This window comes from Apis mellifera, linkage group LG7, assembly GCF_003254395.2.
Source record: "Apis mellifera strain DH4 linkage group LG7, Amel_HAv3.1, whole genome shotgun sequence".
NCBI classification, from domain to species: Eukaryota; Metazoa; Arthropoda; class Insecta; order Hymenoptera; family Apidae; genus Apis; species Apis mellifera.
Window position 1 is genome coordinate 4,510,109 of NC_037644.1, and position 24,536 is coordinate 4,534,644.

The following is a 24,536-nucleotide window of genomic DNA, read 5'->3' on the forward strand; positions in this document are numbered from 1 at the left end:
TTTTTCAAATTAAAAATAAATTAAATTTGTAAATAAAATAATTTACATAATATAATTTTAAAATCCTTTCATTTTCAAGTTTTTTTACAAAATTAAATTTTTAATTCTATTAAAATAATCAATTTATATATAATTATTAAATTATAATTACTCGTTTTATTAATATTCAATTTTTTAAATTTTTATAAAAAAGCAGTAACTTAATCACTTTATAATTAAATTATTTAAAAAATTGATGATTTTAATTAAAAATTACAAACTATAAAATATTACAATAAATTTAAAAAAAATGAATATTTTAAACATTTTACCTTACAAAGAAGATTTTAAATAAATTCACAAATTTTAATGAATTACGAATACGTATTAAGATAAATCTTTCTTTAATTCATAAACTAAATATTGAGCCTATATTAAGATCACTACTATCAAAACTATACTGCTGAGAATACTTTGAGCGTTCGTTCACAAAAAAGCCATACATCAACTTAATAATACGTTTCGAAATTGTTCTTCCGTTGAAAACTTCGCAGTCGACCGCGTCTAATTCTAAGCCGAAATTTCAATTTCTACTTTTAATTTTTTTTGATATGTGAATTGTATTTATAAATTATAACATTAAAATTTCAAAATTCATTTATATTATACATTATTTGTTTATATTATACATTTAATTGCATAAATCATAATGTATTTATTGTTGGATATAAACTTCAAAAATGAAATAGTTTAAATAAATACAATTCTTATCTAATGAATATCGAATTATGCAATTAAATGAAATATTAAGTAATGTTTATTTTATAATAATATATATAATATATTGTATATTATATATATATTATTATAATAAATTTTTTTCATTTGAATTTGTGATTTTAAAACTAATTATATGTATGTTATCGTAATCGTTATTATGCATATCAAAATCGTTAAAATGAAAAATGAAAAATTTAATTTATTTGAAAAAAATAACATATTTTGATTTACTATAATTTTTTATTTATTTAGAAAGAAAGAAATGTTCTAAAAATATTATTAAACATAAAAATAGAAATTAAAATATTATGGATTATATTATTTTAAATATATAGACAATAATTTTTTATCGTTGCATTAATTTAAAACCAAATCTAAAAATCGCATTTTATAACGTTATTTAAAAATATTAATAAATATTAAATATTTTTTAATATAATTTTTTAAATAATTTTTAATAAAATTTTAATGAAATTATCACCACAAATTGATTAGGTTGAAGAATACTATATTCTATAAGGTATATTTATTTATATAAATACTATAATATTTTTTCTATGTTTTTATGTATTAGATTTAAAAATATCAAATTAATTCTCTTATCTAATTATTTAATTATATCTTCATAGTTAAATAATATTTTAACTTCTTTCCTTCACCAGTGAATGTGAGTCATTCCTGGTATAAATTATAGTCATCAAGTATAACAAACAAACTATATTTTTGGTTGAATTTAATTTTAATTTTATTTCGTATAATAAAAAATTAAAATTGTCATTTTCAATATTTAAATTTTCAATATTTAACAATTCTTCCTCCTATTAATTAAAATGTCATATATATCAGATAATCGAATATATGTGAATAATTCATTATAGAAAAATAAAAAAATAAAGAAAATAAAATAAAATTTTTTTTATCATTGTTTTCATTTTTGAAAAAACCAAATTTGAATATTTCTTTACAAGTGAATTAGAAGATTATTATATCATTCATATATACATGAAAATAAATAAAAAATATAAAAAGTTAATAAATAATAAATAAATAAAAAATAAATAAAAGTTATTATTTCTTTGTTTTTGATAAAATTGAGATAGAATATATAGTCATACAATAATTAAATTTAAAAATTTACTTTTGCAAAAACTAATTTTTAAATAAAATAAAATTAATTTTATTTTCATACAGTATTTTCATTTCATATTTTTATTTTCATAGAGTATAAAATAATAATCAATAATTCATTTATACTCAATCGGGAATTATCCAATATATAATTTCACTTTTAATCAAAAAATTTTCAAATTTAATTTTTTGAAAAATGAAATTTCAAATAAAAAAATAAAAAAAAATTATTTTTTTAATTTTTTTTTATAAAATATGGACTCTCATCATAGAAGATATATATTAAAATTAATTAAAGCCTATATGTAAAAATCTAGAATTCTAATAATAGTACAATATATCTATATCAGATATATAATATTTAAATCATAGGTATAATATATGTTCAACATTTTAATTTATTTATTTTAACAAAGATAGATAAAAAATTTTAAATTTTTAATTTTTAATTTTTTCGGATGCTTTAAAATATCTATTAAATAGAATATTTTAATTAAGAAGAGATTTGTAGATTTTACTTTATACTTACCTTATCAGAATTTTACTTTATTATTTATAATTAACATGATATGTATAATATCTTATAATTCCTTAAATTATAAATATTTCTGTCTTTAAAAAAAATATTCATATATACAAAGAAAAAAAATATTTATTTGTAAAAAAACAAAAAATTCTATAACCGATTCTTTTCATTTTTTCATTTCGGGCTACATGTGTAATTCCTGTTAAAATGTTTTGTGACAAGCCTGTAAAATATATTCTCAGACAAAACTTATCCATCTTCACTTCTTTCTCTTTTGTAAAGAAAGACGCGAGAAGCTCATTCGAAGGAAAAACATAGAGAATTTTGGCGAGAGAAAAAATAACATCTTCCCATCTCAGCCGGTCATCTTAGCATATTCAGTAACACGTGCTAATTATATTGCTCATTATGCAAATCGAGTCCGTTTAGCATACGTTTCTTGCCATTTTTAGTCCTCTTCTACGTGGTGTTTCAAGTACGCCGCCTCGAATAGCAACTACAGATGCACGGAATCCTTTCTGTCTATCTTTCTCTCTTTTCTTCTCCCATTCCTGGATCCTACTGTTTATGCAAGTGTCTTGCGTCCTCTCTTTTCAAAAACGCTACTGATTTTTGTAAAAATGAACTGAATATTTGTATAATTTGTTTCTTTTTATCTTTATAATATTTATATTTCTAATTATAACAACAATAGATTCTTTATATTCATATTAATTGTTCAGATAAGGAAATTTATTTAATAATAAATTATTAGAGAAAATATTTTTTTCTTTTATATTAAATTAAAATATAAGTGTAAAGCATTTATCGCTTTAAGATCTAGTTCAAATAATAAAACATTCAGTAGATTATTAGAATAGTCAAATACGGGAAGTGTATTTGATTTATTTGTGCATTGATAATGTTGATTTGTTTTATTCCAGAGAATATTATATAATATAATGTAACATAATATAATGAATGAATATAGCAAACAGTTTTTATCATTAAAATCAAAATTCTATTATAAATATAAAAAATTATAATTTACAATATTTATGTTTATTTATGTTTATTATTTTGTATTAAATTTTTCTTTAAATTAAAATATTATGTAATAATTTTATTTATTATAATGTGAATTATTAATACTAATTTTAAATATATAAATTTCTCAAATATATAATTTCTCAAAATATTATTATATTTCAAAATATATAGCAAATATAAAACTAAAATAAGTTAAGCTATAATATACAAAATTCTAAATTATATAATTCGTTATATTATATTTTGTTTTATTTATATCAAATTAATTTTTTAAGCAAAATAATTATTATAGTTTTTGTTTGAATTTGAATATTTATGAATAAGGAAAATTGGACAGCTTGAAAATTGAAAATATCATGCGAGATAATAAAACAAATCAATTTTTATTTTAACAAAAGAAATGATTCAAAAAGATTAAAAACATCTCTAGGAAATTATGAATTTTCATATTATTTATATAAAATATGATAAAAATTAGAAAAATCAAAATACCACAATTGAATTCAAAATTGTTTTGTGATTTTTTTTAATTAATTAATACTAAAATATAATAAATTTGTAATTTAAAAATTTGTTGTAATTATTATTTTTAGAATTCTTTTAAAAGATTCAGAATTAATTTTCTATTATATTTTTATATATTTGTATATTTTATTTTATTTTTATTTTCAAAAATTGCATATTTTATGAAAGATAATTTTTCATGTAATTTGTTAAACGATATAAAAATAATATTTGTATGTATCTATATCGTTTTTAATCCTTGTTTTTTTGTAGATTTTTTTTGTATAGATCAAAAAAGAATTTAAAAATTTCAACTTCGAGTCATATAGTTAAATCATCAAAGTTACAAAGTTAATTAGAAAAAAATATAATAATGAAATATATTGAATACACAGCTTAAACAGCTTATAGTGCATAAATTTTATGTACTATATTATGTAATATTATGCAATATTCCTTAAATTGAATTATTTCAATTCTCATTTCAAAATAATTTTTAGATCTAATTTAATTTAATCTAATTTAAATTTTTATTTTATATTTGACAATCAAATTCATAAATAAATTTAAATAAAATAATTTATTAATATCTTTAAAAAAATATCATCTTAAATTGGATTGATTTTTATTTTTTTCAAATATAGCAATGTATCAATTATAATAAATTAATTATATATATATATATATATATATATATATACATAATAATATATATATATATATATATACATAATAATATATATATATACATAATAATAATACATAATATACATAAAAATAAAAAAGAAAAAAATAAATAAAGAAATTTTTGAATAATTTTCATAATTATAATAACAGTAATAATATATAATTAATTAATATATTATCATAATTATTATTTCATATATTATTTCAAAAAAATAATATAACAAATTTAATATTATTTCCATTAAAAAGCTATACTAAAAGAATAAATATCTAAATACCTAAATATAAGTATTTAAATATAGAATACATGAAAGAATAAAATAGTAATACACAACCTAAATAAGTGTTACATACATTGTTATCACTTTTTTTATTAATAATATTTTTTATTACTTTTATTATTTTTAATTATTTACTATTTATTTATTACATTTTTTATGTATATATTATATATATATATGTAATAATTATTGTTAATTATTTATTATTTTCTTATTACTTTTTAAATTATAAAAATCTTAAATTTTTATAATTGATTTTTGTCTTAAATTATCTATCAATTTTTATATTATTTTATAATTATTGTACTTTTTTTCTATCATTTATATAAAATATTAACAAATATTAGTTTAATACTACTATATTTGTATTTTATATATGACATATGTGTATTATAATAATTAGCATATTATCATAAACAAGTTGTGTGTTTTATCTAAAAAGAATGAAAATATATCTTAAAGAAAAAATATTATGAAAAAAATGAAAGAATATTAAAAATGACTTTTTAATATAAATCTTAATATTTTTTTTGTAAAAAATATGATAAAATATGATAAAATACGATATACTATAAATTATATGATTCTATATAAAAAAATTAAAATTAATTTTCATATTCTGCATATCAATCTATAGAAAAATTATTAATATTGCATAATACATCTTCTTATATTAAATAATTTTTTATATTTTTAAATTTAGATTTAAATTTTATTAATATTTTTAAATTTTTTTTAAAAGAATATCATTTTTTTTAAAAAGTCTTTTTATTGTATATTTAAGTAAAACAAATCCTAAATGTATCCTAAATGTATATTGGAAATATATTTTTTAATTTTCAATTATATATTATATAATATTATTAATTATATATATATATTATGATTTTTACTATTGTTCGAATTTATAGATACTCGAACTCACATCCAAATATTCAGGAAATATTTTTATATTATTCTCGAACAAATTCGTTATAATAAATTGATAGAATAAAGAATATAACTAGGAAAATAATAAAATTATAACTTTAATATAAGCAATAATATTATTATGTTGAGAGATTCTAAATTCCATTCTGTTTATTATCAAAGTTAAGCTTTGTATAAGTAAGGAGCATATTTTTATATTTTCTCTAATAATAATTCTTTTCTTTTTCATTATTATTCAAATATCGTAAAATCTCAAATAAAATAAAATATAAAAATGCCTAAAGAATCAAGATCTATTTTCCAAAACTTATTTTGCAATATTTTATAAAAATTGCAAAAAATTATTGAATTGAAATATAAAAATGTTGTTTATGATTGTATACGATAATAATAATGATGATGATGATGATGATGATGATGATAATTATGATAATAATGATAATAATGATGATATTAATGATAATAATAATGATAACGATAACGATAACGATAATAATAATGATAACAATAATGATAATAGTGATGACGATAACGATAATAATGATAATTATAATGATGATAATGATAATAATGATAACAATAATGATAATAGTAATAATAATAATGATAATGATAACAATAATGATAATAATGATAACAACAACAACAACAATAATAATAATTTCAATATGCTATCACATATTAGAGAAATATACAAATATACAGATCATTTATTTTTATAATTATAAGTATATATTTATCTTATTTAAATTTATTGATATTCTATTTAAATTCTAATTAAATACATGAATAAAATTGCAATTAATTGCAGACAAATAATAAAAAAAATATCTAAATAAATCAAAGATACTTGCATATATAAAATATATTAAAAGAAACAGAGAATGAAATCTGCATCAATATACCACGTGAAAGAAAAGAAAAAAAAAGTAATATAATAAATAACGAGATCACAACGAACAATCACACTATATTTTAAGCTTGGGACAAATAGCAGCTACTTGGTGCATTCCGAAAAAAAACGCAACAAATAAAAAACTCGAAACAAGTATAAATACGTTGAAGTGTTACCTGAATGTTACAGTAGATTATAGAGGATTAAGAGCGCGCTGTTCGCCGGAGTGACGAGATCGCTCGTAGATTCTGAAAGAAACGACAATCGTGATGTTTTATGAAAATTTATCGGATTTGAAGTTTGCAATTAATGCAAATACTAAAATGCCTGTCATTGAATAAATCCTGTTGACAATTCTTATATTTTTATAGGAAAAATCTTAAATTTACATATCGTTTTAATATGCGAGACAAATATATTCATATGTTTTGTTGTATTTAAAATAAAGTTTTTTAATACTTGTTGAAAAACTTTTAAAACTTGAAAATTGAAATATAACTTTAAATAATAAATAATTATTTGTAGTATGGTTATTCTTAAGTAAAATTTGTGAAAAAAAATGAATGAATTATAAAATAAATGATTTGAATTTAATAAATCAATTAATAAATTTTATGATAAATAAAACAAAAATTATCTTGTTTGAAAATTCAATATTTTCTCAAATTCAACGATTTTAAAATTTTTATGTTTAGAAATTCGATATTTGAAAATTTTATGTTTTATCTTTAAAGATTGACATGTATCATTAGTATATAAAGTATATGTATTACTTTTCTATAAAGATTTGATAAAAATCTTTTGTAAAATAATCTTTCTTTTAATAATTGCATAATATCTTTTATTTAGATCAAAGAATATTATGCTTTGCATTTTAGTTCTATATAGTAATAAAAATATTGATTATTTTTACATCTGTTTAAATTTATTAAATATTTATTATTTAATTTATTCCAGAAATTGAAAATAGTGATCTATGTAGTCATGAATAAGAATAAGATAAAAATATATTGTTGAAAAATTAAAGCAATTATCAAAAGTATTTATAATTTGAAAATTAGCTTTTCAATATATTTTCACTATATTTAATAATCCGATAATATTAATAATGAATTCATAAATTATATTATAAAATAATTGTTTTTCTTTTTTAACTCTTTTAAATATTTTTCACATTGAAGTTTCTAAAAACTAATATTTCGATTTGTATACGTACAATATTATTTATTTAAGATTTATTTATTTCAATCAAAATATCTACAATTAATTAATACAATCGATGAATATTGTGAATATAATATCAAATAACCAAAAATTGTATAAAATGAAAAGTAAATAGTCTCATATGCAAATTTATCAAATTTATAAATTCTATGCAAGATAACAAAAAAGATTATAAATAAACTTTATTATTATATATATTTATAAATAATTTTATTATATATATTATATTTTGTTGTAATAACAAAAAAAAATAACAAAAAATTTATGATATAATTTCGTTTCATTACAATTTTTTTTAAAATTTATAAAAATAATATTGAAATATTTTGCTATAAATGGATTTTTCAATTTAATACAGAATTTAAAAAATAATTATTTTCTTATATAAAATATCTTTTTATTATTTATTAATTTTTATATTTTTTTAAAATATTCTAAAATAGATTTATAAATCTAAATAATTTGTTACTATTTGTTATATTTGTAATTAGTTTAGAATATGAATAATAAATATGAATACAATAATAAATATATAAAATATAATAAAAAATTGAGATAAAAAAAACATTGAAAATTAAGAATTAAATAAATTAAATAAGTTCTTTTTTTTTATAAAATTCACAATTATTTCTCTCAATTATAGATATTTATTAGTAATAATAATATTAATATACTCAGCAAAACATTTTAATCCTTCAATTTCTTTCAATTACTAATAAAACAATATTCAACAACTTTTTTAATCTTAATAACAATCATAAATATTTTGTTTACTTACTTCTATTAAAATAAGCTTTTAATCTTTTGATATGATATTTTCTTTTCATATGATATATAGATATTACTATACTCTATTACCATACTACTATAAGAAATATTAATTATATATATATATATATCTCACATCTTTACTATTTATATCAAAAAAGAATAGGCAATATGCAAAGGATAATTTTTGTCGTAAAAAAAATAAGCGATTAATCTACTTCAAGTAGTTTATATTAGTTAGATATCAGATGCTTTGATGTGAATACGATATCATAACGATATACTATATATTTTCTATATCATACTGCTATTAAGAATTAGTATAAATGAAAAATTACATCATTTATACTTTATTAAAATATAATTTTAGATTAAATGCACATAAATGATGCATTATTGCATTGTACTTGTTTCTATAAATGGATAGATATGTAATCTAAAAATTTATTATAAATTTATTATCTTTATATTAAATTTAATATCTTTATATTAAATAATTTATAATTTTTTTAATATTTACAACATTTCATTTCATAAGATTAGAAAATTATTACAATTTGTTCCAATCTTCAATTATCAATACAAATTACTATTAATACCAATCAATTTGCGATAATAATAAATTCGAAAAAATCGTTTACTAATCGAATACGACAAGCCTTTCATATATATTATATTATTTTTATAACCAAATATATTTAAATGTTTAAACGTTATTTATCTAGTGCATATTTCCAAATATAAGGAAAAGATATGTTAATTAAAAATGAAAGATGGAACAAAGTCATCAAAAATAATAGCAAATATTTTAAAGAATAAAAGTCGTATTTATATATTTTTTTTAAGTAATATTTATTTTAAAAAACTCGGATTAATTTCTAGAATATATATTTTTATTGATAAAATGTACATGATTATATAATTCTATTATGAAAATTATATTAATTATTACATAATTATTATTAATATAAAATTATAATATATGAAAATTTTAAATTGTCATTGGAATTAGATTACGATTGAATTTGATGCTAAATCGTTCCAAAATATATATTTAATTTTAAGATACATAACAAAATTAATTCGTTATTTATTGATTTTTCGTACATATACTAGTTACATAATTAATAATAATAAATAATAATTCAGAATAATTTTCCAGATTAACTGTCCAAAAGAATAATATTTTTTTACTTACAAATTTTCGTTCTTAAATAAATATATATCTTCATCGAAAAAATAATTATGAAGATTCTTGTTAAAAAACAAATCAATTTCCTACTCCTTTTCACCTTACATTTTCACTATTTATATTTTTACTTTTAAGATTCTTAATATTAATGAAATATTCTTGATTCTCGCATTCACTTATACTATTAACGCGAATCCGAAAAAAAAATTGATTTATATTATGGATTAATAATTACATTATTTCTATATACTTATCAAATACTATTTTGAAACATTAAAAATTATCAAGAGTTAAAAAATATATGCGAATAATTCAAATTTGGTGTTGCGAAAATGTGAGGATCCGTTTTCTCATCAAAAAATTGACACGGATTACAAAGTTTGCAAAATTATGAGTTTATGATTTGTTTGTTATGTTGTTCGTATTTGCAAAAAGAAATTTAAATTTGAAATAAAAAAAATGTTTCTTTTTTTCTGATTTGGTAATTAGATAGGCTTGATGAAAAGGAAGAAAATTGGATATAAAATTAGAAATAAAATATTTAAGTAATAATAATTAATATTGTAATGTAATTGATTATTTCGAAGAATAATTTATGAATTTCCAAATATCCTATATTATTTTAATAATCAAATGTTTGTGATTATTAAAATATATTATAAATAAAGTTTACATTGTTACGAATAAATAAAAAGTACAATGTATTTTTTGTGATATTAATTTTATTATTACTTCGTTTATTTTTTAATAAAAAGTAATGATATTAGATGCTTTTATTATTTATATTTTATATAAATTTTTTTTACTCAACATTTATTTATGAGATATCGATTATGATGATATAGATTACAATCCAAATCATAATTAGAAAAATTATATATTTCATAAGAACATAATATATATTAAAATTCAATATTAAAGTATAAATTAGAATAATTTTACAGTTTATAATTTATATATATTATTTATAATATATGTTTCATACATTACTTAAAATTAATTTTTATAATATTTTTTATTTATTATTTCTAAATATCTATAAATATTTCACAAAAAATTTATTTATTTTTTTCTAAATAAAATCACTAAACTAAAATTTGTATAAGTCAATTGAAAACAGTATTAAAATTAATCTTGTTATATTCGATAGCAAAATTAATTATATTAAATCCACAAAAATTGTTTTGATATAAATGTTTTAATCAATAATAAATATAATACAATCATTATTTTTTATTTATATTATTAATTATCAATGCCCGAATAAAATAATAAATCAATATAAAACTCGACAATCTAAGTTGATATAAATGCAATAAATGCCTATTGTTTCTAACTTTGTTCGCAACTTCATTTTATCATATAAAAAGAACTTATAATGATTCAGGTTACATTTTCTTAAACGAAAATATAAACGAAAAATATCTAAATTTTTAAATTTTTAATTTGCTACTGGTCCTATTTATTGAATGTCCAGTAGCTATTTATATTGAAACAAAAATTATTTACGTAATAATTATGTAAAAATTAAATATAAAAATTTACATAAAAAAAAATATTTTTTTATTTTAATATAATATTCATATTTTTATTTTCTTCTATTCAATAATATTATTTCACAATAAAATAAACTTTTGAAGTACCATATTATATTTTGATATGATAAAATATAAGTAAAAACATAACATAAAAACATAATATAAGTAAAAACATAACATAAAAACAACATCGATAAAATGTTAATTGTATTTTACAATTTTTGTATAATGAAATATTACTTATATTTATTAATTGCTCAAAATAAAAAGATATTTTATAAAATTTAATAAATAATACTTATATTTTACTTCAAAACAATTTTTTTTAAATTTGCGACTTCTCATTATTTTGCATAATTATATATACTTTGTATAATTATAAATAATTTTCATATGTATCTATATATAACGCAATAAAATTACTTCTTTACTAATTACATTTTCAAATAGCCTTTTTCTACAATATTTTTAGAATGCAATAAATTCACGATGAACAAATTATACACATTTTTTTAAATAATAATTTTCAATATATCCATTTTGAATGCACATACATCGTGAAAATTATAATATATTATGTATAAATTATATGTATATTATGTAAATAGAAAAATAAATATTATTACACATGCCATTTTAATTATATATCAAATTTTGAATATAATAATTTAAAAAGATAATCATTACATCGAACAATTTCTAATAATGAAATAAATGATTATAAAAATGTTCTAAATAAAATATTTGTTATAAATCAAATATTAAGAAAAATATTTTTTTTTTGAAAAATTATTGGATATTTTACATTAAATTTTAATACATAATTCGAATTTTGAAGAAAAAGAAAAATTTTTAAATTATGGTATTATGATTTATCTTATTAAAATTTTGAATAAAAGAGATTTAAGAAAAATTTATATATTATAGTTGATATATAAATATTCTATTAATATTGATTAATATTTTTCTAATCGAAAAATAAAGAAGAAAAATTAATGAATATTAAACTGTCGTTTTTTATTTTCAGATAAATCTTATACTCAAAAGAAAGGATATAATACTAAAATAATTATTAATAATTGATATGACATATAAATATAAAGATATCAATGATAAATGTTTCACTTTAAACAAGTTAAGCTATTTTGAATTCAAGTTATTGAAATACAATAATGCAATTCATTATATAATAAATAATTTAAATTAAAGTTTATATTTATATATAATTTGTAAAACTTTAATAATGGAGTAAAAGAAAATGAATAAAATTTTAATTTTACAGATTGTTTGTTGATTCAATTATATTATATATATAAGTTATTATCGATATATATAAGTTATATCGATTTATAATACTTGTAAATTAAATGAAAAATATTATTAATTCATATAATTAATTAGGAATGACTTTGATTGATTATATTTATATGAACATACAGGTTTATCTATTAGCTGTGGCATCGGTTTCAATCATCCCAGAGCTTTTTTAAAATACGTTTCATTGATGACACAGTCTCTTTTAAAACTTTCTATACCGTTCAATGAATACCCAAAGGAAACATTTGCGGCATGTTATGCTTTATTGCTTTAAAAAAGATAATGCAAATGATACAAAGAAGATTTGTCCTGTTTACGGGAATGGTATTACGACTACCACATTACAATTGATTCGAAAAATGAAGGCTGCAGCGCCCATCCAGCAACGATGGATCAAGGTCATGTACGTTGAAAATCCGTGATATAATAGTGTATGCGAGATAGTAGATATCACTAATATTCCCAAAACAACATAATCATCTGATCAGAATGGGATTATATCAATCGATGTAAAGTTTGAGTTTATGAAGCTACAGCTATTGATAGAGATCGACTTTATGAACTTCATCTCTATGTGCGATTTCCTTCTTCAGTGACATGAAAAAGATCTTTTTTTAAAGAGGGTTGTCACTGGAGATGAGATTTGGATTTTGTATTAAAATGTGCATCGAAAATGCAATTGATTTAAGGACAATAGACTTTCAATTGTCGCGAATCCTGGATTTCATCCGAAGAAAGTTCTTTTCTCCATTTGATAGGATTGGAAAGGTGTAGTTTATGAGCTCCTTTCTCAAGGTGAAACCATCAATTTTAGAAAATGTTGCAATTAACTTGATAAATTGAAAGACACTATAGCAGAAAAATGACCAAAATTGGCGAATCGATGAGGCTATCATGACAATGAAAACCGCATATTGCATTGACTAAGAGAAAAGTTGTTAATTTGATTGAGACGTTTTATCGAATATTTTGTATCCTAAATCTTCCATTTGTCTATTACTTTTTCCTGTTATTAAAAAATTCTTTCCATAAATGTTTCCAATCCATAAATGAAATAAAAACGCACTTTAAAAAATATTTTGCAAATAAACCCCAACAATGTTGGAAAAAGGAAATAATGAAGCCTTCTGATGGAAAGATGGAAGAAAGTCATAGAGCAGAACGATTCATATATAACACAATAAATTAACCTTAAACAATAAATATCACGTATTCATTTCGTATTAAAAAAAAGAAAAAAACTTATGGGACATACTAATATATCTAATAAAAATAAAATAATATATAATTTTTTTTTTTACAAAAATTATAATTTCTTTAAAAAACACAAAATGAATCATTATATTAAAATATAATATTAAGATATTAAAAACAATTTCTCAATGGAAAAAATATATTGAAAATATCATGATAGTTTTTATTTGATATTAAATGTTAAGAATATAATTTTAAAATATATGTATAATGTGAATTAAGCTACAATTTATTATTGAATGAAAAAAATACAAAATAAAAATTCACCAAAATTTCTACATTTCTACAAATATATATTTTTTAAAAAGATGGGTTTGTTATATATCTTAATATCTTTTTTCATATATCTACATTAAATTTTTTTACATATATAAATTTTTGCTAATATAGTAAAATATTGAATAATTAATAGTATTGAATGCAAAAATTGAATGCAAGACAGCTTCATATTAAAATTGAAATATTATTATATATTTAAGAAAAAAAGTAAGTTCATATTATTGTATAAGTTCTTCAATTTCTTAATTTCCTTTTCTGTTATAATAAAAATGGAGTCACCTAAATATATCATTATTAAATTATATATAATATCATTAAATATATCATTATTTTGATATAAGAAAATAAGTTTTAGGATGTAATGATATTTATTGAATTCTGTTGCAAATAATATTCTGTTGCAAATATATGAAAATATATTTAAATAATTAAAGATAATGATATAACAAAATAATATCAATAATAAATACAAGTTTTCTTTGTTTTTTTAAAATATTTCTGTAACTATATAACTATAACAATGGTTACAACATTCTTAACATTCTTTCGGTTATCCAATATTCGAAAAAAGAAACGTAAACACTTGGAATAATTGACTGTATAAGATTTATTATTTCATAAGAATTAATTTTACATCAATGTAAGACTTCCCGATTTGAAAATATCATGCAAATAATCTAGATGAACGAATCAGGTTAAGTAAAGGTCGTGATTGACGTCACAGGGAGTTGATTGAACGGAGGAGAACATACATGTAAACGGAAATTTTTCATGAATTTTTAAACAGATTGTTCCATTTTCGTGAACTCAATTATTAACTGAAAATAATTCCAACTAATTCGTGTCACGCGAGTAAACTAATAAGCTATGTAATTTTCGCAATTACTTATAGCGAACAGACATGTTTACATTTCGTTTGCGAATATTTGTCAAGGCTATTTCCTTTGCGATATTATTGCAATATTTATATATATTAGCAAATACAATAACTATTAATACAATAAGTAATACAATAATATAATAATTAAATTTATTTTAAATTAAAAATTATTTTAAATTAAATTATTTTATTTAGAAATATTATATTTTATACATATATATATATATATATTTAATACTTGTAATAGAATGATTTACGAAAACTATCATTCACTAAAATATCAATTAATAAATATTCAGATTCTATTAAAATTTCGTTTATGGATTTCGTAAATGGATTTTTTCAGTATTAATCACAATATTCTCATATAACGAAAGTAAACATTTTTTCAAATAATCTTTTATCAATCCATTTATGTAATATCATGATTTTATATTTATAACAAGTTGTTTTTCTTCATCATTCTTGATATTATAATTTATTTATTTATCGATGATTTTTTGATAAAATAATTGATGGAAAAACTAATCACAAGCCGCAATTTTTTGTTCTCTTTTTTTCTTCTTTTTTCTTCATTTTATCTTTCTTTTCACTTTTTCATTCTTACAAATAACTTGTCTTTTCTTTCAATCTTTACATTGATTTGTTAAATTTGTTCCTAATTTTTAAATTTTTCTATATTTCAATGACTTTACGAAATTATGTGTCAGAAAAATTCTTCTTTCAGAAAGAAAAGTTCCATGAGAAAAATTACAAGTTCAACCGTATTTTTTACAATATATAATAAAATATGATTGAAATTTTGCAAAAATATGATGCTTTTCGGATAGAAATTAATGAAGTTTCTTTCATTATATTTTTTTTCAGTATTCAACATTAAACGGATAATAATCAGATGAATATTAGTTAAAAAAATTAATTTCTATTTAAAAAGATGATTATTCTTATTTGATATTCTTATTATAAAAATGATTATTTAATATTTTAACGATGTTCGAATCAATATAATAATAATTGAATGAACAATAAGGAAGTTTTTTTTTAATTTTTTATATATTAATTTCTGTATTTCTTTAATTGTAAACAGTTATTATTATTTTTAAAATAATATAATTAAAAATAATATATTTATTTATCGTAATAATAAAAAATTATGAAATTTTTTGATTGAATTTTTTCATGAAAATATTTGTAACATTAGCTAAATGGAAATGTGCCTGCTAATTATCTTGATTATATTCTTATAGATTTTTATATGTCAAGATAATATGGAAAATCTAAATCCAATTCCCAATTCATATTATTTTAATAATTTTTTTTTTTATTTTTTATAGAATATCATATTATATATTCCTCAAGATCTTCTCATATTTTTCATATATATGTATTATATTCAATTTTGAATCGCTTATAAATTGCAATAAAAAAAAACTTTTTTTCAATATTAAATCAAATTCACATCAATTTTTTCAAATGGTTATATATATTATATATTTTTAATTTTTTTAAAATTGTAGCTAATATCAAAATGAATTCAATGTTATACTATATATTCATAACAATGTATTATATATATATTTTAAATGACTCTGAATGAAGAAATGAGTAAATCAAAAGAAACATTATCGTTGGTGTTATCGATTCGTCGCTTCAGAAGTAATGTTGATATTTTTTATGTTTCTGAGTAAATGACAATAGCAGTATGCAATACCAAGTGATAAATATATATATACACATCTTTTATATTATTAAGGTTGTCATTCAGTTCCCAAAAGTTCTCTAGATGTCAAATGAGACAGAACATAGTTCAAATATATTCATCTGAAATTTAAAATATATACAAATATTGTATTTACGATCGTAATGTAATGTAGTTTAAACATTATAGTCATATTTATAATATATTATGTAATTTAAAATATAAACATTGTATTTTACTTAATAGCTATCCTTGAAAATGTTTTCTTAATAATGAAAACAGATTAAATTGCATTTCTTGTATTCAATCAAAACATATACAAACATATGTACATATATATATATATATATATATATATATATATATATGTATATATACGTACAAATGAAAAAAATATACATTTTTAAATAAAAATAAAATTTCTTATTTAAATATTTTTTATTTAAAGCTGTTAAATGGAAAAGAGAAAAGTATGAGAATTAAAGTATGAGAAATTAAATTTAAATTTAAATCATTTAATGCATTAATTTTTGAAAAAAATTAATTGGAATTCCATATTATCACTTTTTTCACTTTCTACATAACTTTCTATGTAATTTTCTATATAATTATATATAAAATGTTAATATATTCATAATACTTTTGAAAATTTATAATTATAATAATATGTAATATCATAAAAAATATATTATAAACAATTGAAATTTACGTTAGACAAAGCAAGATGGTAATAAAATGAGACCATCTATTTTCATCACATTAATATTATATACTCTACCTCACTATCTAATATAAGCTTAGTAAAACTGCTATTAAAATATTAAGTTTGAATGTCGTTACAATTCAATCCTGGTATAAAACTTTTACTTTTATCTAGCATAACCAATATACATAATTCATAGAAAGATAAAATGGAACTTTCATCTTAGATTATATTTTTCATACATTTTTCAAATCTTTAAATTATTGTTGGTTGTTAGATTAAAATTCAATCGCTATAAAATCTTATAATCTTTTAAATATTAAAATTTAAACGTGTGTTATCAAATTATATTGTTGTAATATACTATAATATTTTTTATACGTTTATGTTTGTATTTTATTTTATAAAAATATATTTAATAAAATATGATGTAATCATAATTTTGAAAATATTATAAATACGATGGTGATAAGTTTTACCAAATGATATTTTATAAAACTAAAATATCTTTCGAATCTTATAAATCTAAATTAATCCTAAGCTAAAAAAAAATTCCAATGTAAATCAAATGCTTAAGAAAATTATGTAAAATTACAATATTAGTGTTAAAAATATTTTTACATATATTTCTAAAATTAGATTACTTGATAAGATTTATATACTATTATATAGAAAATTGTTTAAAAATCATATCTTTAATATATTTCAAGATTATTGAAATCGAAGTGTGATATATCCTTTCTTATGTAATTATTGAAAAGATTAATATAATATATATGGAAATAGATATTTATATATAATTTAAAAAATTTAAATATATAAAAATATACAAAATATATAAGTAATTAAAATATTTGATATTATATTTTTACATAAAACAAATTTTTATTCAGTTGTATTCATAAAATTATTTTATATAAATATATATAGTTTAATAAATCCTACTTAATCAAATTCACAATATTCAAATTAATTGAGAGAGAAGAAATTACATACATCATAAATATCTGTATTTCTTAAGTATGTTTGTTTTTTTCGTCTCATTGATACATCATTAAATTGATCTCGAACAATCTAATAAAAATTTAATAAAAATCTAATAATAATCATTATTTCCTATAATGCAAATTAAAGAAAAAAATATATAATAACTCATTTACAATTCTTTCTTCAATTTTCTTGCGAATAAACAAAACTTCATTTACTTATTCAATTATGAAAGATCAATTTATATTTCATCTTAATATATTATTCCAAAACAAAAGAAGAAAAAGAAATTTCATTAGCTTAAAACTTATTATTTTTTTCATATTGAATATCTTTGAAACGAAAAAAGTTTCTGCAAAAACTTTGATTCATCAAATGTAGAGATAACAATAATAAAAACAATCATATAAGAATAACAATGATAATTATTGATTCATCAAATGTAGAGATAACAATAATAAAAACAATCATATAAGAATAACAATGATAATAATAACAGTAATTCGAGAAATGATCCCAACAGTAGTTTTGTATTTTTTTTTCAGTTTATCTATTTATTATTGTGATTCAATTTTGTAATTATCAATCAACTATGCAATATCAATATAATTTATTAACATTTCACCTCAGAATTTGTTATTGTTAACCTTTCTTATAGGCTTCACGTAAGATAATAATAAATTCATAATACATTTTTCTATTATCTGTGAACCAGCGTGCGCACACGACAGCATATCAAAGTGAACATTCGGGACCTCTGTATCAGCGTGTAATGCATCGTTTGCTAGCAAATCATTCTATCGGAAATGCAGGTTACAGACTAGCTCTCTAAATGCTCTTCTCTACTGATTCGTGCAAAATTATTGATTTTCGAACAGCCAATTGCAATATGAGACTCTCTTTAATAAAAACGCTTCTCTCATGTGTATATTGCAGATCATAAATATAAATAATAATTTTTAAAATAAGAAATAAAAATCTTTTCACAAAATCAACTTAGATAAATTAGATTGTTAAATATGAATAATATAAATATGATTCAAAAGTCAATTCAAATTTTTCCTAAAAGTAATTTAAAGTAAAATTAATATTTATTTTATTTTATTTTTTATTTTTATTAAATAATTAAAAATATTTAAAGAATATTAAAATATTAAGAATATTTAATAATTAAAAAAAGTTTTTATTTTTAAAACTTTGAGTTATATTTAAGTCGCTTTGAATCAATTATATTTAAATCAAGAATATTTATCGACTATAAATATATAAATAAGTAACTTTTATACATGAAAAAATTGCAAATATACAAATGCAAATATAAAAAAATATAATATATAATACATAATGAATGATATGCTATATATTATATAAGTATATTTGAAATTTTATTTTACAAATACGTAAAAATTATTTTAATTAAACATGTTTCAATATAGATTTGAAAAAATTGATCGAAAAAATTTTTTATATGTAATGAATTATTTAAATATTAATTTTATGATATATTATTCAGACAATTTTTATTGTATTTTATTATTCGCATTTATATACATATATTACAGGATAAATGAAAAATTAAGAAAAACTTTACATAAATTCATTCAAAATATAATATAATAAATATAATAAAAAATAATTAATCAAAAAATATAAAGAAGTTTATTTGTTAAACAAATGTATATTTTTCTATATTTATTTTTTTTCTATAAATAATAATTATAAAAAATAATATATAAAATAATCAATATAAATTTAAAAAATATTATTTATTTCTTATTTTCAAATAATCATTTTTGATGTACATTTAGAAACTTATTATTATTTTAATTAATATTTTCATACATTATATTTTAATAAATATTTTTCATTGATGTATTTATCACTATAACTATGAAATAAATTCAATTATTTCAACAAAATATTTCATTTTAACAAAATTATTTCAATATTTTTTACTTAAAATATAAGCATTATATTTAATCATAAATATTTAAATAAAATATAATCAATTTATAATAATTTAAATGAATTTTAATAAATTGTACAAAGTAATAACAAATTAGATGTAATAATATTGAAATATTATGATAATAAAAATAAATATACTTTATTTAAAATAAAATATCAAATTACTTTTCATAATAAAAAAATTAATTCAAATATTGCATTATTATTACAAATATTTATTATTTGTTTATAATTATTTATACATGCATTTATTATTACAAATAATGTAAGAAAAATTACTTTATTTCATGCAAAGTACAAATTACTTCCAAATATTTTATTCATAATTATTATTTATTCAAATAAATAAACAAATAATTTGATATTAAAGATTATAATATATATAAAATATGTATATGTATAATATAAATAAAGTTATCTAATATTTTATTTAAATAAGTCAATTTTTATTGAGATAAGTCATACTTATATTATTATAAATTATTAGCAAATGATTTGTTAAATATTTCTATTTAATATTTATATAAAAATTATAAAAAAAATATAAATAAATTAGATTAGATAAGATTAAGCATATAATATGGAATAATATTTATTAAAGATTTATATTAAAAATTTATTATAAAGTTAAATAATAATAAAAACAAAGTTATTTCATATACATACATTTAACTTCATATTTAATTTCAATTTAAATTTTTTAAAATTATATATAATTTGAAGCAAAATAAATAGAGCCTTTACACGATGCAATTATTTGAAAATTTGCAAAGCAAGAAATCGAATATCCATCATTAGTTAAACTAAATATAAAACATAACAACAAAAAGAGAATAAAAAATATTTCAAATTTATCAATTTTATATATTATCAATCATATTTAATTGATATAAATATAGAATTTATCAAATTTGAAATCAATTTTATAATATCAATTTTAGTAGATATAGACTATCATGAAATTGCAATATATATATATAAAACAATGAGTATATTTTAGAAATTAAAAAATTATATAAAAAAAATAAATATTTTTTAATAATATAATAAATTTTTATTAGAATATTTTAAATATTTCAAAATTAAAAATTATTTAACTTTTGTTATTTACAAATAGAGAGAAATTAAAAGAATTAAATTAAATAAATTAAAAAATTGAAATTAAAAATCAGAAATTTAAAAAAATATTGGGAATTATATTATTTCTCAATATGTTTCAAAAAACATATTCAGTTAGTTAGCAGATAAATATCGAATTAGAATTAATAATATTTTAATTTATATCATGAAAGAATATTTCATTTTCTTTGTTAGTATTTTTATATTACTCATATTATTTTTTAATTTTATGCAGAATGATAATAGTAATATTACATATAATACAAATTAATCAAAAAATAAACCAAAAATCTTTGATCTTGAATACTGTTTTTCAATGCAAGATTTCCTATTTATTATTGGATGATATCGATTAAATCCAACGATGGATTCAAAAGTTTAAATAAGAATTATAAAAATATTCATGCATTTATCAAATTATATTTTATTTTATCCGCAAACAGGAAGAGAAGTAAAAATAGAGAGAAAAACGAAGCATCGAACTTGCAAGTTCACAAATTGGAAAAACCAGCCTCCGGGACACTTTTCTGGAAACTGCGCTTAAAAGTACTATCTTTTACCTACTAAACTCTTTGCGGTGAAGAAACATATAGGAAAAAAGAAACATCAACCACCGCTGAGTATTTGATTCGTACAATAAACATGTTCGCAAGTTTGTTGCACACTGTTTCGAGATCCTTTCTTGGTCGAATCAAAAAAGTTAAATCGTTTATCAAAGAAAAAAAATTCTGTTTGTAAAAATAAAAATTTTTATATGTGAGAAATAATGTAATTTATCATGCAAATAATTTAAATGTGAAAAAATGTTGAATTTCAAAAGTAGATATTAAATACTACATATATTCACAAATTATTTACGTTTAATGTGCATTATAATGGAAATTTTTGTATGTCTTAAGAGATATTTCATATTTTCGAGAATTATTAAATTTAGATTATTTGAAAAAAATTTTATGTCAAAATATATTGCATAAATTTATTTTTTTTAAATTATTTAAATATTGCGAATTTAATTTGAATTAAGCAAAATTTTCAATATTAAAATTTATAATAATGAAATTAATATTTGTAATATATATATGTTATTATTAATTTTAAATATTGAAAAAAATTAATAAAAGATTCGATTTCATATAAACTCGTAGGCTTTTATCACGATATGTATTCAATTATAAAGTATTCATCGGATGCAATACATATCTAATTTCGTAATATTATCTTGTTCAACGAATAAGCAATTCGTATAATTATTATATGAATGTTGACCAAGGTTATTATACGAAATCAGAATGACAATTTCGAATTTCATGAAAATCGTCATCTCAAATGCTCCTATAAATGTATATATACGATCGATATCTGTTATATATGATTATTTACGAATTGTTGTGTGAAAGGACGGATTTATAAATCGCAATAGATAAATTGCTGTGTGAAAAAGATTTTAGAAGATCTTTTTAAAATTTCACAAAAAAGATAAAATTATTAAATCTTTCAAAAATATAAATAAAAATTGAAAGAATTAATACTAAAAACAAAAATTTATAATTAGTATTAAAAACCTATTAAATTATAATTTTATAACTTTCGAAAAATCTAATTCAGATTTCTATATCACTTCTTTTAATAGTATATATAATACTATAAATTATATAATTTTATCATTATATTATTATATATTACTTTAGCACTTAAATAACATATGAAATAACATCGAAAAAACAAAATATAGAAAAATATTCTGGTTATACTTAAATAAAACTCATCATACAGAATTGTCAAAAAAACACTAGCAATAAGAGAATTGCCAAACTTTTTCTAATCACAAATATTTTTTTCTTATCACAAATAAGTTATCATAAGATTAAACCAATAAACAACAAAAGCGGATAGTAATCTGAGAAAAATAAAAAAAAATTATTTCCTCTGTTAGTTGGAAACAAGCGTTACCACCAATTTTTAACCAGTTCTTCCTTTTCTTCACCCCAATTTTCTCTTCAGTTTTCTTACCGCATGTTCATGTTTAGTCTACGTAGGCCACCACGTGGCAATTCTCCACGCAGGGAACCTTCGCATTTTATCGTGAAACAACTAAGGAAAGAGAAGGGGAAAAATAGACGCGACTAAAAGATCGTTCGTAACTCGACGCATGTTTAACGAAAGTGCACGTTTTTTTTTATATTATTTCTTCTTTATCTTAATATCTTTTTCTCACCATTTGTGAGATTTATTTTTTCAACGAAATGAAAACTGTTGTAATTAAACAGGTTAAACTAAAATTAATGCTGCAATTTCACTATAGATTTATGAAAAAAATAAAAAATAATATACATGGAAATATGGCGATAAATCTTTATCTTTCGTATAATAAATAAATCTTCTATGGAAGAGTATGATAATATTATAAGCTACGAAAATTTGCTTTTATATTATAAATATATTATGTATTATATATATTTTATATATATTATATAAATATTATAAAAATATATAATTCATTATCAATCATATTGTTTTATTTTAATAAATTTAATAATGATGAAATTATTATTAATTATTAAATTATTAAATTAATAATTACTATATTATTTATTTTGATTATTTTCATCGTGTAAGAAATTCAGAAATAGTTTCGATTGTTTATATCGAAGTTTAAATTTGAGCCAATCAATCTGATAATTATATTTATATTTTAGCATTTATGTTGCAATATATGTATCTGAAGGATCCATGGAATGTCCAAGTTCGGTATAAAATATACGTGGATACTATAGTGGATGACTATAGTGATATTTACTCATTATATCTTGTTTATATAAACAGTTGAGAAATGATAGTCGCATATATTCTTATGTATATTATATTTATA

At 18.1% G+C, this 24,536-nt stretch overlaps 1 protein-coding gene across 10 annotated transcripts in view; it reads right to left on the reverse strand.

Moving 5' to 3' along the window:
* Positions 1-24,536, reverse strand: part of LOC411986 — a 339,481-nt gene that overhangs the window by 204,156 nt on the left and 110,789 nt on the right. For 9 of the 10 annotated variants that reach the window (XR_003305069.1, XR_003305070.1, XM_026441971.1 and 6 more), the window contains one exon: positions 6,916-6,987. The exons of the other annotated variant lie outside the window; for it this stretch is intronic. The gene's annotated coding sequence lies outside the window, so the exon portion shown is untranslated. The remainder of the gene's footprint in view (positions 1-6,915; positions 6,988-24,536) is intronic. 10 annotated transcript variants of the gene reach the window in all.